At 46.2% G+C, this 17,541-nt stretch overlaps 1 protein-coding gene and 1 non-coding gene across 5 annotated transcripts in view; one reads left to right on the top strand and one right to left on the bottom strand.

Annotated features, from left to right (window-relative positions):
- The window catches only part of SCAP (SREBF chaperone), a 66,565-nt gene extending 55,095 nt beyond the window's left edge, over window positions 1–11,470 (bottom strand). For 2 of the 4 annotated variants that reach the window (XM_054481897.2, XM_063661227.1), the window contains exon 1: window positions 2,102–2,174. The gene's annotated coding sequence lies outside the window, so the exon portion shown is untranslated. Of the gene's footprint in view, window positions 1–2,101; window positions 2,175–11,246 lie in introns of those variants that run through there. The other 2 variants (XM_054481900.2, XM_054481896.2) reach the window with 2 other exon arrangements.
- On the top strand, window positions 2,075–2,174 carry LOC129034465 (small nucleolar RNA U13). Its single transcript, XR_008501939.1, has one exon. It is a non-coding gene; the product is annotated as a small nucleolar RNA U13 (small nucleolar RNA).
- Window positions 11,471–17,541: the final 6,071 nt, after the last annotated feature.

Raw genomic sequence — 17,541 nt, 5'->3', positions numbered from 1 at the left:
ACCTGCCTCGGCCTCTCAAAGTGCTGGGATTACAGGCGTGAGCCACTGTACCAGGCTTTTTTTATTTTTTGTGAGATGAGGGTCTCACTATGTTGCCCAGGCTGGGACTGATTTGGTTTTTTTTCTTTAAAGTAGATATTAAACATACATCTCAGATGACAAGTGGAATTTATTCCCAAAGTGCAAGGATGGTTTAACAAAAATCAATTAAGGTAATACGCCACATTACTAGAATGAAGGAGAAAAACAATGATCATCCCAACTGATGCAGAAAAAGCATTTAACAAAATTCAAGATGACTTTTTGATTAAAAAACACTCAATGAAATAGGAATAGAAGGCAATATCCTCAACATAATAAAGGGGCATATATGAGAATCTCACAGCTTGACGGTGAAAGACTAAAAGCTTTTCCCCTAAAATCAGGAACAAGACAAGGATGCCCACTTTTGCCACTTCTATTTAATCCAGTACTGAAAAGTTCTAGCCAGAGAAATTAAGCAAGAACCTTCTCACTGCCTCATTTACCCTTTCTCTCCAGGCATCTCAACTGGACAGGAAGTAGTAAAATTATTTCTGTTCCTAGATGACATGATCTCACATGTAGAAAACCCTAAAGATTACACACACACACACAGCTAATAAATGAATTCAACAAAGTTGTAGGATGCAAAATGAATATGCAAAAATCAGTTGCATTTCTATTGTTCACTGACAGTGAACAATCTAAAAAAAATTAGGAAAACATTCCATTTATAATAGCATCAAAAAGAATAAAATACTTAGGAATAAATTTAAGCAAGGGAGACAAAAGACATAAACTGAAACATTGCTGAAACAAATTAAAGATGTAAAATAAATGGAAAGAAATCCCACTTTCCCACTTTCATGGATTGGAAAATGATATTCTTTTTTTTTTTCTTTTTTTTAGACACAGTCTTGCTCTGTCACCCAGGCTGGAGTGCAGTGGCACAATCTCAGTTCACTGCAATCTCCGCCTCCCATGTTCAAGCGATTCTCCTGTATCAGCCTCCTGAGTAACTGGGATTACAGGTGTACGCCACCACACCTGGCTAATTTTTGTATTGTTAGTAGAGACAGGGTTTCACCATGTTGGCCAGGCTGGGAAGACAATATTCTTTAAATGACAACGTTATCCAAAGCTATCTACAAAAGCAATCCATATCAAAATGCGATGCAATCCTTATCAAAATTCTAACAGCTGGCCAGGCACGGTGGCCCATGCCTGTAAACCCAGAACTTTGGGAGGTCAAGTGGGGAGGACTGCTTGAGCCCTGGAGTCCTCAAGACCAGCCTGGGCAACACAGTGAGACTCCATCTCTACAAAAAATTTTTTAATTAGCCAGGCACAGTAGTACATTCCTGTAGTTCCACCTACTTAGCAGGCTGAGGTGGGAGGATCACTTAAGCCTGGGAGCTCAAGGCTGTAGTGAGCAGTGACTGCACCAATGCATTCCACCCTAGGTGACAGAGCAAGTCTCCGTCTCAAAAAAAAAAAGAATATTGTCTTCCAATCCTTGAACGTGGGATTTCTTTCCATTTACTTGTAAAAAAAAAAAAAGCTGGGCACAGTGGCTCACGCCTGTAATCCCATCACTTTGGGAGGCCAAGGCAGGTGGGTCATGAGGTCAAGAGATCGAGACCATCTTGGCCAACATGGTGAAACCCCATCTCTACTAAAAATACAAAAATTAGCTGGGCGTGGTGGCAGGTGCCTGTAATATCAACTACTCAGGAGGCTGATGCAGGAGAATCGCTTGAACCCAGGAGGTGGAGGTTGCAGTGAGCCAAGATCACGCCACTGCACTCCAGCCTGACAACAGAGTGAGACTCTGTCTCAAAAAACAAACAACACACACAAAAAAAGAAATTCTCCCCATTACTTTGTCCAAAGAAAAAAGGGGGAACCCTGAATAGCCAAAACAATCTTGAAAAACAAGAACTAAGTTGGAGGACTCACACTTCCTGATTTCAAAACTTACTATAAAGCTACAGTAAGCAAAACAATGTGGTACTGGCATAAGGTCAGACATATAAAACAAAAGAGAGCCCAGATCTTCTGTAGTTCATCAGTATGATACCTGGGTGTTTCACACACATGTGAGATGAGTCATTCTCGAACCTTGTTATGATGTCAGCACTACCCATCTAACCTGAAAAAAAGAAAAAGAAGAAGAAGAAAAAAGAACCCAAAAATAAACTCTCACAAATATGATCAACTGATTTTTGACAAAGGTGCCACGACCAGTCACTGGGGAAAGGACAGTCTCTTCAACAAATGCTACTGGGAAAACTGGATAGTTACATGTAAAAGTGAAGTTGGACTCTCATACACAAAAATCAACTCAAAATAGATCAAATAAATGAAAGAAGAGCTAAAACTATAAAGCCCTTAGAAGAAAATGTAAGAAAAAGATCTTCATGATGCCGAATTTAGCAAGGATTGAAAAGTATAGGCAACAAAAGAAAAAAATTGATAAACTGGAATTCATAAAAATTAAAAACTTTTGGCCGGGTGTGGTGGCTCACACCTTAATCCCAGCACTTTGGGAAGCCAAGGCAAGCGGACTGCTTGAGCTCAGAAGTTTGAGACCAGCCTGGACAACATGGCAAGACCCTATATCTTCAAAAAAATATATACAAAAAAATTTAGCCAGGCGTGGTGGTGTGCACCTGTAGTTTCAGCTACTTGAGAGGCTGAGGTGGGAGCACTGCTTGAGTCCAGGAAGTGGAGGCTGCAATGAGCCAACACTGTAGCACTGCACTCCACTCTGGGTGACTGAGGGAGACTTAAAAAAGAAAAAAAAAAAAGTTAAAAATTGTGCAAATCACACAATAAAGAGAGTGAAATGCTAACCAACAGAATGGGAGAAACTATTCGCAAATCATATATCTAACAAGGCTTTAATATCCAGAATTTGTAAAGAATTCCTACAACTCAACAATAACAACAAAATAACAATTAACAACTCAAAGTGAGAAAAGGACTTGAAAAAACATTTCTCTAAAGAAGACATACAGGCTCAGTGGGGTGGCTCATGCCTGTAATCCCACCACTTTGGAAGTCTGAGGTGGATGGGTCACTTGAGCTCAGGAGTTCAAGGCCAGCCTAGGCAACATGGTGAAACCTCATCTCTACAAAAAATATGAATATTAGCCAGGCATGGGGGCACATGCCTGTAGTCCCAGCTACTCGGAAGACTGAGGTGGGAGGATCACTTGGGACCAGAGGCTTGAGGCTGCAGTCAACTGTGATTGTGCCACTGCAGTCTGGGCAACAGAGCAAGAAGACCCTGTCTCAAAAAAAAAGAAAAAAAAACCCAAACAACAACAAAAAAGAAGATATACAAATGGCCAATCAACAAATGAAAAATTGCTCAACATCAATATTCCTTAGAAAATACAAATCGAAATCACAATGAGATACCAATTCCCACCCACTGGCCCTAGGGTACATGTGCACAACATGCAGGTTTGTTACATATGTATACATGTGCCATGTTGGTGTGCTGCACCCGTTAACTCGTCATTTACATTAGGTTTATCTCCTAATGCTATCCCTTCCCCCTCCAGCCCCCCCCATCCCCCGGCAGGCCCTGGTGTGTGATGTTCCCCTGTGTCCATGTGTTCTCATTGTTCAATTCCCACCTATAAGTGAGAACATGCGGTGTTTGGTTTTCTGTCCTTGCGATAGTTTGCTCAGAATGATGGTTTCCAGCTTCATCCATGTCTCTACAACAGACATGAACTCATCCTTTTCTATGGCTGCATAGTATTCCATGGTGTATATGTGCCACACTTTCTTAATCCAGTTTATCATTGATGGACATTTGGATTGGTTCCAAGTCTTTGCTATTGTCAATAGTGCCGCAATAAACATACGTGTCTTTATAGCAGCATGATTTATAATCCTTTGGGTATATGCCCAGTAATGGGATGGCTGGGTCAAATGGTATTTCTAGTTCTAGATCCTTGAGGAATCGCCACACTGTCTTCCACAATGGTTGAACTAGTTTACAGTCCCACCAACAGTGTAAAAGTGTTCCTATTTCTCCACATCCTCTCCAGCACCTGTTGTTTCCTGACTTTTTAGTGATCCTCATTCTAACTGGTGTGAGGGCATCTCATTGTGGTTTTGATTTGCATTTCTCTGATGGCCAGTGACGATGAGCATTTTTTCATGTGTCTGTTGGCTGCATAAATGTCTTCTTTTGAGAAGTGTCTGTTCATCTCCTTCACCCACTTTTTGATGGGGTTGTTTGATTTTTTCTTGTAAATTTGTTTAAGTTCTTTGTAGATTCTGGATATTAGCCCTTTGTCAGATGGGTAGATTGTAAAAACTTTCTCCCATTCTGTAGGTTGCCTGTTCAGTCTGATGGTAGTTTCTTTTGCTGTGTAGAAGCTCTTTAGTTTAATTAGATCCCATTTGTCAATTTTGGCTTTTGTTGCCATTGCTTTTGGTGTTTTAGTCATGAAGTCCTTGCCCAAGCCTATGGCCTGAATGGTATTGCCTAGGTTTTCTTCTAGGGTTTTTATGGTTTTAGGTCTAACATTTAAGTCTTTAATCCATCTTGAATTGATTTTTGTATAAGGTGTAAGAAAGGGATCCAGTTTCAGCTTTCTACATATGGCTCCTGGATCAATAGTTTCTATGTAGAATAATGAAAACATTCTGGAAATGGATAGTGATGATGGTTGCATAACAATGTGAATACATTTAATGTCACTAAACAGTACACTTAAAAATGTTAAAATGGGCCAGGCGCGTTGGCTGACACCTGCAATCCCAGCACTTTGGGAGGCCAAGGCGGGCAGATCACTTGAGGTCAGGAGTTCAAGACCAGCCTGGTCAACATGGTGAAACCCCATCTCTACAAAAAATACAAAAATTAGCCAGGTATGGTGGCCCATGCCTGTAGTCCCAGCTACTTGGTAAGCTGAGACAGAAGAATCGCTTGAACCCGGGAGGCAAAGGTTGCGGTGAGCAGAGACCGTGCCATTGCATTCCAGCCTGAGTGACAAGAAGATTCCGTCTCAAAAAAAATCACCAAATAATTTTTGTTTGTTTGTTTTGAGAGTCTTGTTCAGTCACCCAGGCTGGAGTGCTGTGACACGATCCTGGCTCACTGCAATCTTCACCTCTGGGTCCAAACAATTCTTCCTCAGCTTCCCAAGTAGCTGGAATTACAGGTGCGCAGCACCATGCCCCTGCTAATTTTTGTATTTTTAGTACAGGCAAGGTTTCACCATGTTGGCCAAGCTGGTCTTGAACTTCTGACCTCAAGTGATCCACCCACCTTGGCCTCCCAAAGTGCTGGGATTACAGGCATGAGCCACTGCACCCAGCCACCAAATAATTTTAAAAGTATAATGAGCAGAGGCTTGCCTGCCACCATGTAAGACATGCCTTTGCTCCTCTTTCACCTTCTGCCATGATTGTGAGGCCTCCTCAGCCATGTGGAACTTATATTCATTGCTCAACAAGGAAGAGACCTGCAAGGCTATTACCCTGGGCAGCTGGCAAGACTCCATTTTGATCATAGTGCAAAGAGAGCTCCCAGATTGGAACCAGAAATTAGCCACAGTTTCACTGAATCCTTGACCTCTTAGTTCACTGCCAGAGCTCTACTATTGTGAAGAGAGAAGCGGTTTTGAAAGAAATGCTTTTAAATTAAAATAACCAAGGCATTTGAACAAAATAACATTTGGCATTCTTAGGTGACTCTTTTAGACTAAGGTAATGGTAGCAAAACTACTTTTAAGTGTGTATACAGATGGCTGTAATCCTAAAGTATTTACATGCTGCAAATTATTTTCAGATTAAGTTGGTTAGCTTACAATAGGGGATCAAGATCTAGCCTTAAGAGAACTTGTTTTTTACCCCATTACCAGTCTTATTGCTGATGCTGGCAAACCATCATACATTTAGGCCAATGGTTATATGTAGGATCAGGTAAGAAGATTACTGCATCTGCTCAGTAAGTGCATCACCGTTGGGAAAAATAAAAAAGAACCTAGGGGACGTAGTCAATGAGGAAGAAGACTGGCACTAGAGACCCTAAAGGGGCTTGGGATGGAGAAACCCAGGTATAGCATAGGGCTGTAGTGAGATGTGGGACTGGTAAAAAGGATTAAGTGAACGTCTGTACACAGGAGTTAACACCCTTATCTGGGCAAGAAGAAAGCCTGACAACTAGGCATCAGCTCCTCAGGCAGAAAGCTAAAGGGTCTTCTCTAAGGACAGGAAAGGATCCCAAAGAAAAGAACCTTGGCGGGGCGCAGTGGCTCACACTTGTAATCCCAACACTTTGGGAGGCCGAGGCAGGCAGATCACCGGAGGTCAGGAGTTCAAGACCAGCCTGGCCAACATGGTGAAATCTCGTCTACTAAAAGTACAAAAATTAGCCAGGCGTGGTGGCAGGTGCCTGTAATCCCAGCTACTTGGGAGGCTGAGGCAGGAGAATCACTTGAACCCAGCGGGGCGAAGGTTGCAGTGAGCCGAGATCGCACCACTGCACTCCAGCCTGGGTGACAAGAGCAAGACTCTGTCTCAAAAAAAAAAAAATCTTACCAGTTCCCCAGCATACTAGTTGGCTCCCTCCTCATTTACCCCAAAGTAACACCTATCAATTAATAAACTTCTCCCCCCACAAAAAAAGTATAATGAGGATTAAAGGATATAGATGAAACAAGAGTGTCCCCAAGTTAATAACTAAGCGACAGACGTAACTGAGTGATAGGTACACAAGGGCTTATTGCTTTCTATTTGGATGTATATTTGAGTTTTACTACAATAAATATTAAAAAACAAACAAGTCTTCAAAATGTGCAAAGCTTTTCAAGAATTTATCCCCTTACAAATTTTGCCAAAAATGAGTACAGAGGAGGAGGCAGGGAAAGGCAAGGCTCAGAGGGATTCAACAGTATAAAAAATAAAAGATAATAAGAATGAGAACAAAGATTTGGCTATAAGAATATGATCATAGTAATATTTAGAACAGGACAGAAATGTGTTATGTATTTTATTGTAAAACCTAGACAAAGAGCAGAAACCATTAAAAACAATCTAGAAGATTAAAACACTAAGTGCAAGCTGGAAGACCCTGGATACAAACCTGACTCTGAGCTTCCTAGTGGCCAAGGCAGAGAGAGGAAAACATCAACATAGTTCCAGTATACTTAGAAGTATACTACAGGCGCATGCCACCACACCTGGCTAACTTTTGTATTTATAGTGGAGACGGGGTTTAACACATGTTGGTCAGGCTGGTCTCGAACTCCTGACCTCAGGTGATCCTCCCGCCTCGGCCTCCCAAAGTGCTGAGATTACAGGCATGAGCCACTGCGCCTGGCCAACACCTTGTATATTTTATGCTTTCTGAAAATGCTAAATATCAAATAAACCACTGGTTCCCAAATGTTTTGATCATGAATGCCCAACAACAAAAATTCAAGTATATGCTCCCAATACATGTACACTTACATATAAATTATATATATGTACTACAGTGATAATACAGTGTACATTATAAAGTACATAATAAAAATTATTATGGTGGTTCATGCCTGTAATCCCAGCACTTTGGAAGGTTAAGGTGGGTGGATCACTTGAGGCCAGGAGTTTGAGACCAGCCTAACCAATATGGTGAAACCCCATCTCTACTAAAAATACAAAAATTAGCCAGGCGTGGTGGTGCACACCTGTAATCCCAGCTACTCGGGAGGCTGAGGCAGGAGACCAAGATTGCAGTAAACCAAGATAGCATCAATGCACTCCAGCCTGGGCAACAGATTGAGACTCCATCTCAAAAATAATAATAATAATTAAATGAGGCTGAAATAAACAGGAAAATTAGTTTTATTTTTTTCCTGAGATCCACGTGCATCTTTATGCTTACACACCAACTTTGGACCCCACTGCAAAGCTTCCTTATGATTTAGCATCCCTGCAACCATTCTAAGTTAGTGCCCTTGACTGCTTAAGCAGAAACTGTCAAATGGCAGTGGTCAAATTGCTGTTACCTTCTTGCTGAGTTCCACCATCCCCACACTCGAGTCAGTGAAGCTGGCTTCCTCCCACCACCCCTACCACCTTCTTCCACTACCCTTACTTGCCAATGAGCAACAGAAAAGACTGTGGGCTGGGTGCAGTGGCTCACGCCTGTAATCCCAGCACTTTGGGAGGCCAAGGCGGGCAGATCACCTGAGATCGGGAGTCTGAGACCAGTCTGACCAACATGGAGAAACCTCGCCTCTACTAAAAATACAAAATTAGCCGGGTGTGGTAGTGCATGCCTGTAATCCCAGCTACTCAGGAGGCTGAGGCAGGAGAATCGTTTGAACCTGGGAGGCGGAGGTTGCCGTGAGCTAAGATCACGCCATTGCACTCCAGCCTGGGAAAGAAGAGCAAAACTCCATCTCAAAAACAACAACAACAACAAAAAAACCAGACTGTGGAAGCCAGCAGGTACAAGAACAGCATAAAAGGATGGACTCTTTTGTCAGCCAAATCTCAGTTTGCAAACACACTCCGTCTCAAATTCACTAGGTGACCCAGGGCCAGTCAAATAACTTTTCTAAAACTCTCCGTAAAGGTGGTGATAACAGTGTTATCTCATCTGGTTATTATGAAAACTAAGTGAGATAAGCTAATATTACAGTACCTAGGACACTGCCTAAACGGCACAAGCGCTCGATATCACCCAGAATTATTACTTCGAGTGGCAAAAGACGACACCTGAACCTTCTTTCTTTAGCCAACTCAGTAAGGTAGCAAGTTCTAACGGAAGGAGCTCAGGTGGCAGAGGTGTAGCAGACCTGGTTTGAAGGATGATCCACCCTTGACAAGCTGGGTGACCTTGTAAGAACCCAGCTTCTCTATGAGGAGTCCTCTCATCTGTTCAACGGGGGTGATGACACAAACTGTATATGAAGTACCTGTCAGAGCCGGTAAAACACTGGCAACCACCAATGGTGAGAGTAAGCAAACAGCACATGAACCTGTCATTCCAGGATCCCTGAGGCACATTCACATGCATGGCTAGATTCTGAGAGAGAAAACATCCCTAAAGTCTACCACCAAATGTTAATATACATACATGCAGTGAAGCCCACAGGCACGGTTCCTTTCCCAACTGGGTAGTTTATTTGTTCATATACGACCTCAGGCAAATCACAATCTTTATGCCTCCATTTTCTTTCCTTTTTTAGTTTATTTAATTCCTGAATCGCATATGCCTCCATTTTTCTAGTCATAAAATTGGAGTAAACTTTTTACCCACCTAATGACAGTGACTGAGGGAACGGGGGAAGGGCCCCAAACCAGTGATTATAAAGTCCATGGAGATCTCTAGAAAGGGGCTGTTTTTGCCGCAATAGCAAAAGAAAAGAGAGAGCGTTCAAGCCAGGCGCAGTGGCTCACGTCTGTAATCCCAGCACTTTGGGAGGCCGAAGCGGGAGGATCATGAGGTCAGGAGATAGAGACCATCCTGGCTAACACGGTGAAACCCCGTCTCTACTAAAAATACAAAAAAGTAGCCGGGCATGGTGGTGGGCGCCTGTAGTCCCAGCTACTCGGGAGGCTGAGGCAGGAGAATCGCTTGAACCCGTCAGGCGAAGGGTGCAGTGAGCCGAGACGGCGCCACTGCACTCCAGCCTGGGCGACAGAGCAAGACTCCATCTCAAAAAAAAAAAAAAAAAAGAAAGAAAGAAAAGAGAGAGCATTCAAACATCAGATCAGTTCATAATAAATTTAAAAAGCCTAATTCTTTCCATTTCAATTTATGACCAAAAGAATAAATATGGAAATATATTTATACAGTGTTAAATATATTTATATAGTGTTTTTTACATCATGTGCTCAATGGGAATACTGCAAATGTGTAAAACACCTAAAATGTAAACTATATGAACACACATTTTAAAAGATATAGGTCTTGGCCGGGCACGGTGGCTCACGCCTGTAATACCAACACATTGGGAGGCCATGGCTTGTATAACGCTTGAGCCCAGGAGTTAAAGACCAGCCTGGGCAACACAGCAAGACCCCCATCTCTACAAAAAATACAAAAATTAGCCGGGCGTGGTGGCACACACCTGTTGTCCCAGCTACTGGGGAGGCTGAGGTGGGAGGATCACCTGAGCGCAGGAAATCAAGGCTGCAGTGAGCCGAGATCGCGCCACTGCACTCCACTCTGGGAGACACAGTGGGACCCTGTCTCCAAACAAACAAACAAAAAACAAGTCTTTGGGCATCACTGAGGAACATCTAAAATGGATACAGCACTAACTAGACACTCTCGACCCTGACTCCCTAATAAAAGCGTCAGTCTTTTGCTCAATATCCTGACCTGACAGCAAACCAATAAAGACACCGCATAACGAAACTCCACGAATTTTTGGCCAAATAAAAGAAACGCAAAGCTAACAACATTAAACCTTTTCTATGGCCGCTTCACAATAAGTATTACAAAATCCCCAGAAAGAGTTTATTCACCTAGCTCCGACTGTCGCCATACAAGGTGGAGCAGTGAGTGACCCGAACCAGGGGCTGACTCCTGCCAGAGCCCCCACAGCGACTCACTGCCCCCCCACCCCCTCCGCATTCCCATCTGCACAACTTTCTGGGATTCAAACAGTCCGGATCCAGGGCTCCCTGCAACTAACGCTATCGTGACATTATAAGCCGGTTTAATACTGAGGTCATAAACTCACTCAGAAGTAAACAGAAGCAACATTAGTGAGCAAAGTTGAGGTTTAAGCAATATGGAAAACTAGAAACAAGCAAAACCAGCAAAGCAGCTAGCGTTGTCTCTCAATAAGATCTTCCAAAAGAGGCAAAGTGGAGAACATGCTCTCCCCCTCACTCCGGGAAACCCAGACAGCACCAAAGCAGGTTCTACAACAGCTGCCCGGAGCAACTAGGCCAGGGGATGCGACGGCGCGCATCTCCCCCCGTCACACCAGAGGCCCGCGGAGATCTGGTGGGGACGCGGAGCTCCAGGGGCCGGCCGGTGCAGGGGCGCGGCCGGGTTGGGGGTGGGGACGCGGCGGCCCTGCCTCCTTACCGGCCTGCGGTCTCCAGGGCCGGCCCGCACGGCTGCTGGACAGCGCCATGCCCACGCACCCCCGCCCCTAGCGGCCCCCATTCCGGAACTCCCAGCTCCGCGCGGCTGGGGTCGAGCTGGGGCCCGCGGGCAGGCGCCCTGGGCACCCGCGTGACGGTACCTGTGGTGGCAGCAGCTCCCGAGCTGCGGCGGCGGCGGCGGCGGCGACGGGGTAGGCAGGGGGGCGGAGCGCTGCGTGCGCGCTCTCGGCCCGCAGTCCGGTGCGTGGCGCCCGCCCTCTCCCTCCTGGCCGCCGGGCGCCCGCCCCTTCACCTCTCACCTCCTACCTTTACCCTCCTGCCCCGCCGCCCTCCGCACGTGCTCCCAGCGGCGTGCGCATGCGTAGTCGAACCCCATTCGCGGCTCCCGTTCGCCCTCTGGTGGACACCGGAGGGAAGTATGGACGGCCGGGCCGGGCCGGGCGGAGCGTGAAGCCGGGTTAGGGCCCGCCGGGTTAGGGCCCACCGGCCCTCATCGGTCATCAAGAACTTGCAGAAAGCCGGGCATGGTGGCTCACGGTTGTAATCCCAACACTGTGGGAGTCCAAGGCGCGAAGATCGCTTGAGCCGAGGAGTTACAGACCAACTTGGGCAACGTAGGAGACCTCCGTCTCCACAAGTAAAATTAATTAGCCGGCTGTGGTGGCGCGCACCTGTGGTCACAGCTACTCAGGAGGCTGAGGTAGGAGGATCACCTGAGCCCGGGAGGTCGAGGCTACAGTGAGACAAAAAACAAAAACAAAAAACCCACCCTGCACAAGATGCTCATGTTCCCTGTTTTATAACGGCAAAAAATTAGAAGCAGCCGGGCCGAGATACACTGCAAATGCAGATGAAAAGAATAAATAATGTCCATAAAACTAGTTTCCCTATAGACATCTAAAAGCATAAGTTGGCATTTAACCATTTTCCACAGGGAACAGGTATTTGTTATAATAGCAACAGCTATGTTCACTGTTTACTAGGTGTCAGGTGCGGAGCTGGTATTGTACGTGTCCTCGCATTTGGCCCTCCTGAAAACCCGAGGTAGGCCTTGTTACAGGGCCTCACAGAAGGGAAAGGGGAGGCTGCCTCCCCCCGAGGGAAACACAGGTCCCCACCTGCCCAGCTCTGGCCCAACCAGAGATGCTGCCCGGACCACTCTGGGGGGACTTTGATCATGCTACTGCATGCCCTTGCTGTACCCAGGTCTTGTGTCAGAGGTAAGCCTCCCCTCAACCCCTCCCTACTGCCCTGGACACCCGCACCCACCCCAGGGCTACCTGGATAAGGCAGGCCCTGTACCTGCCCTCAAAGGCACCAGCAAACTTCTCTAGGAGTTCCAGAAAGTGCAGATCTAGTCACCATTGCAAGGCAGAAATCAGAGGTGGCCCTTCTGACCGCACCAGCCCCCTGACCCACTACACATTCTTCAAATACCTCCTCCTAAAACCCAGTTCCCACCGGACTCTGGCCTCCCTCCTTGCCCACCACACTATTGTCACAATGAAAGTAACAATGGGGACAGTGGGCCTTGGCCCAAAGTGACTTTCAGGGTTATGCCATCTTCAGCATTGTCTTTTGGCTTAATATGGGAATTTTTATCCTATAAAGAAAGTATTTGCTGGGCGCGGTGGCTCACGCCTGTAATCCCAGCACTTTGGGAGGCCAACGTGGGCAGATCATGAGGTCAGGAGATCGAAACCATCCTGGCTAACACGGTGAAACCCCGTCTCTACTAAAAATACAAAAAAAAAAAAATTAGCCGGGCGTGGTGGCAGGCGCCTGTAGTCCCAGTTACTCTGGAGGCTGAAGCAGGAGAATGGCATGAACCCGGGAGGCAGAGCTTGCAGTGAGCCGAGATCATGCCACTGCACTCCAGCCTGGGCGACAGAGCGAGACTCCGTCTCAAAAAAAAAAAAAAAAAAAGAATTTTTTAGGTTATTTTTATTTTTACATTTGAGGTCTCACTCCTTTACCCAGGCTGGAGTGCAGTCGTGTGGTCATAGCTCACTGCAGCCTCGACCTCCTGGGCTCAAGTGATCCTCCCAAGAAGCTGGGACTACAGATGAGTGCCACCATACCATTTTTGTTTTTGTTATTTTTATCAAGATGGGATCTTTTGCTGTGTTGCCCAGGCTGGTCTCAAACTCCTGGGCTCAAGCAGCCTTCCCATGTTGGCCTCCCAAACTGCTAGGATTACAGGCGTGAGCCACTGTGCCCATCCTGTTTGTTGTATTAAATGAGAGAGAAGCAACAATAGAGAGCATTCAGGGGAACTTACCTACACCCCTTACCTATCCTGACATCACTCTCTCCAGGTCTGATCCCTTGAAATACCATCATTTGTCCCCTCAGAAACCTTGGGCATGAAGGAGTCCTCCTGAGCCCTAGGCCCACTGTACCAAAGTCTTCTCTCCAGAGAGGGTCGGGAGCCTGTCTTCTAACCACCTCCATGGCAGGACTTACCCAGACTGCCTTGGGAGCTGCTGTCACTCTCCTCACTCACCACCTCTTCCCACCCAACCACTCCATCAAAGCTGTGTTTGCAGAGGACTGACCTTCAGCGAAGTCTGGACACTCTCCCACAAAAAATAAGAGGCTCCAAAACTGACAAGCACCTAGCTAAGTACCTTTGTGCCTTGAAGCATGGCAAACAATCCTCCACTGCCCTAAGAGGACCCACTGAGAACCCTGTGGAGCCTCTGAGGAAGCTGGGGCTTATGGAGCCCTGGTAAATCTGCTACAGAATGTCCCCCATGGAGTATAATGAAGTGGACACGATTTTAGGGCTTCTCCCACAACATTTTTTTTTTTTTTTTGAGACACAGTCTCACTCTGCTGTCCAGGCTGGAGTGCAGTGGTGAGGTGTTGGCTCACGGCAACCTCCCCTCCCAGGTTCAAGTGATTCTCCCACCTCAGCCTCCTGAGTAGCTGGGATTATAGGTGTGCGCCACCATGCCTGGCTAATTTTTTTTGCATTTTTAGTAGAGACAGAGTTTCGCTATGTTGGCCAGGCTGTCTCAAACTCCTGATCTCAGGTGGGATCCACCCACCTCGACCTTTCAAAGTGCTGGGATTACGGGCGTGAGCCACCTCGCCTGGCCCTTTTTTTTTTTTTTTTTTTTTTTTGAGACCAAGTCTCTGCCACCCAGGCTGGAGCACAGTGGCACAATCTTGGCTCACTGCAACCTCCACCTCTCAGGTTCCAGCGATTCCCGTTCCTCAACCTCTTGAGTAGCTGGGACTACAGGCTTGCGCCATCGCGCCAGGTTTTTGTATTTTTAGTAGAGACTAGGTTTTGCCATGTTGCCCAGGCTGGTCTCGAACTCCTGGGCCCAATCGATCCATCCGCTGTAATCCCGGGATTACAGGCATGACCCACCATGCTCAGCCTCCTACAACATTTAATATGAAAACATAACAGAAAAGTTGAAAGAACCATACAGTGAACACTCATATACCCTAGATTCTACAACTATTAATGTTTTGCTTAGTATCTCATGTCTATCTAAAAAAAATCTATCCTTTTATCCATCTATCTGTAATTGCCCAAGGGTTCTTCTTGCCCACTGCACAGACAAAATCAATTCACTGAGGCCTTGGCATTGCAGTAAAGAGTTTCACTGACGCAAGGCTGGCGATGCACAAGGCCACGCAGAAGATGGAGCTATTACTCAAATCAGTCTCCCCAAAGGCTTAGAGGTCAGGGTTTTTCAAGGATAGTTTGGTAGGCAGGGTGCTAGGGAATGGGAAATGTTGATTGGTTGGGGATGCAATCATAGGGGGGATCCTCAAGCGCTGAGTCAGCCTCTGGGTGGAGTCAGCAGAAATGCAAAAGTCTGAAAAGAAACACCTCAAGGCCGGGCGCGGTGGCTCACGCCTGTAATCCCAGCACTTTGGGAGGCTGAGGCAGGTGGATCATGAGATCAGGAGATCCAGACCATCCTGGCTAACACGGTGAAACCCTGTCTCTACTAAATATACAAAAAATTAGCCAGGTGTGGTGGCGGGCGCCTGTAGTCCCAGCTACTCTGGGGGCTGAGGCAGGAGAATAGCATGAACCCAGGAGGCGGAGCTTGCAGTGAGCTGAGATCATGCCACTGCACTCTAGCCTGGGCAACAGAACGAGACTCTGTCTCAAAAAAAAAAAAAAGAAAGAAAGAAAGAAAAGAAACATCTCAAAAGGCAAAAAGGCAAGTCTTAGGTTCTACAATAATGATGTTATCTATAGGAGTAACTGAGGAAGTTACAAATCTTATGACTTCCAGAGCAATGACTGGTTATCATTTAACTACAGCTACACCTTAGCAGAATTCAGGCCCCTCCTATAAAAATCCTAGCCTTGTGGCTTTTCATTAGTTTTACAAAGGCGGTTTAGTTTTGGAAAGGGCTAATGTCATCCTTGCTTTAAGGTTGAACTATAAATTCCTCCCAAAGTTACTTTCGCCTATCCCCAGGTTGGAGGTTAGAAGCAAGATAGAGCTGGGCACGGTGATTCACTCCTGTAATCCCAGCATTTTGGGAGGCCGAGGCAGGCGGATCACCTGAGCAGGAGTTCGAGACCAGCCTGACCAACATGGAGAAACCCTGTCTCTACTAAAAATACAAAATTAGCCAGGTGTGGTGGCACATGCCTGTAATCCCAGCTACTCAGGAGGCTGAGGCAGGAGAATAGCTTGAACCCAGGAGGCAGAAGTTGCGGTGAGCCGAGATCGTGCCATTGTACTCCAGCCTGGGCAACAAGAGCAAAACGCTGAGAGAAAAAAAAAAAGAAAAAGAAAAGGAAGCAACATGGAGTCAACCATGTCGGGTTTTTCTTACTGCCATAATTTTGCAAAGGTGATTTCATATCAATCCTTTATTTTAAGAGACAGGGTTTTGCTCTATGGTCCAGGCTGGAATGCAGTGGCACAATCACAGCTCACTGCAGCCTTGACCTCCTGGGCTCAAGCAAGCTTCCCAAGTAGCTGGGACCACAGGTGGGTATGTCCACTCCCCGCTAAATTTTAGAGTTTTTTAAATAGAGATGAGGGTCTCTCTGTTGCCCAGGCTGGTCTTGAACTCTTGGCCTCAGGCAACTCTCCCATCTTGGCCTCCAAAAGTGCTAAGATTATAGGTGTGAGCCACCATACTCAGCCCCTATCTTATTTCTGATGCACTTCCAGTTAAGCTGCAGAAACCTGATTTTAGTTTTTATATATAGTAAATCAAATGGAACAGTTCCATTTAGCCCTAACTAGGTAGAGCTCAACTTTACTTCAGATTGTTCCCCATAAGAAAGGTGAATTCAGGCTGGGCACGATGGCTCATGCCTGTAATCCCAGCACTTTGGGAGGCCAAGGCAGGCGGATCACGAGGTCAGGAGATTGAGACCATACGGGCTAACATGGTGAAACCCCGTCTCTACTAAAAAAAATACAAAAAATTAGCCAGGCGTGGTGGTGGGCGCCTGTAGTCCCAGCTACTGGGGAGGCTCAGGCAGAAGAATGGCGTGAACCTGGGAGGCAGAGCTTGCAGTGAGCCGAGATTGCGCCACTGCACTCCAGCCTGGGAGAAAGAGCAAGACTCCATCTTGAAAAAAAAAAAGAAAGAAAGGTGAATTTGAATTCAGGCCAGCCACGGTGGCTCACGCCTGTAATCCCAGCACTTTGGGAGGCCAAGGCGGGCGGATCACTTAAGGTCAGGAGCTCGAGACCAGCCTCCCAACATGGTGAAACCCCATCTCTACTAAAAATACATAAATGAGCCGGGCGTGGTGATGCATGCCTGTAATTCCAGCTACTTGGGAGGCTGAGGGATGAGAATCTCTTGAACCTGGGAGACAGAGATTGCAATGATCTGAGATCACGACACTGCACTGCAGCCTGGGCAACAGAGTGAGACTGTTGTTGTAACCGAGTGAGTTATAGAGAAACACCACACTTTGAGATGAATTGAGGAGTCCTTTATTAGCTGGCGACCGAGAGACAGCTAGCACTCAAAATTCTCTCAGCCCCAAAGAAGGGTCTAGATTTTCTTTTATACTTTGGTTTGGCAAGGGGAAGGGAAATCGAGCTGAAGCAATCTCACAGAAGTAAAAACAGGCAAAAAAGTTAAAAAGACAAATGGTTACAGGAAAACAGTTCCAGATGCAGGGGCTTTAAATTCATCACAAGGTGATAGGTGCGGGGGCTCTGGGTGCTATCTACAGGACACAAACGCGGGGGCTTAGGATACTATCACCTGAGCGAATTTCTGGGAATTGTGGACAGAGCTTGCCACAGTACCTTATCAGTTAATTGCACTCTTTGATGTGCTGGGAGTCAGCTTGCACAAGTTTAAGTCCTTGAGGAAGGGGGTGGGTAAGGAGCCCTTGATGTCTTGCAAATGAAGGAGCCAAATGGAGTCTGTCCGGCTTTCTCAGCTAAGGAAGAGTCTATTCATATTAAAACAAGG

The sequence above is a fragment of the Pongo pygmaeus genome, chromosome 2 (genome assembly GCF_028885625.2).
Source record: "Pongo pygmaeus isolate AG05252 chromosome 2, NHGRI_mPonPyg2-v2.0_pri, whole genome shotgun sequence".
NCBI classification, from domain to species: Eukaryota; Metazoa; Chordata; class Mammalia; order Primates; family Hominidae; genus Pongo; species Pongo pygmaeus.
Note: the sequence above shows the minus strand (reverse complement) of the source record. Positions and strands in the feature narration are given on the sequence as shown.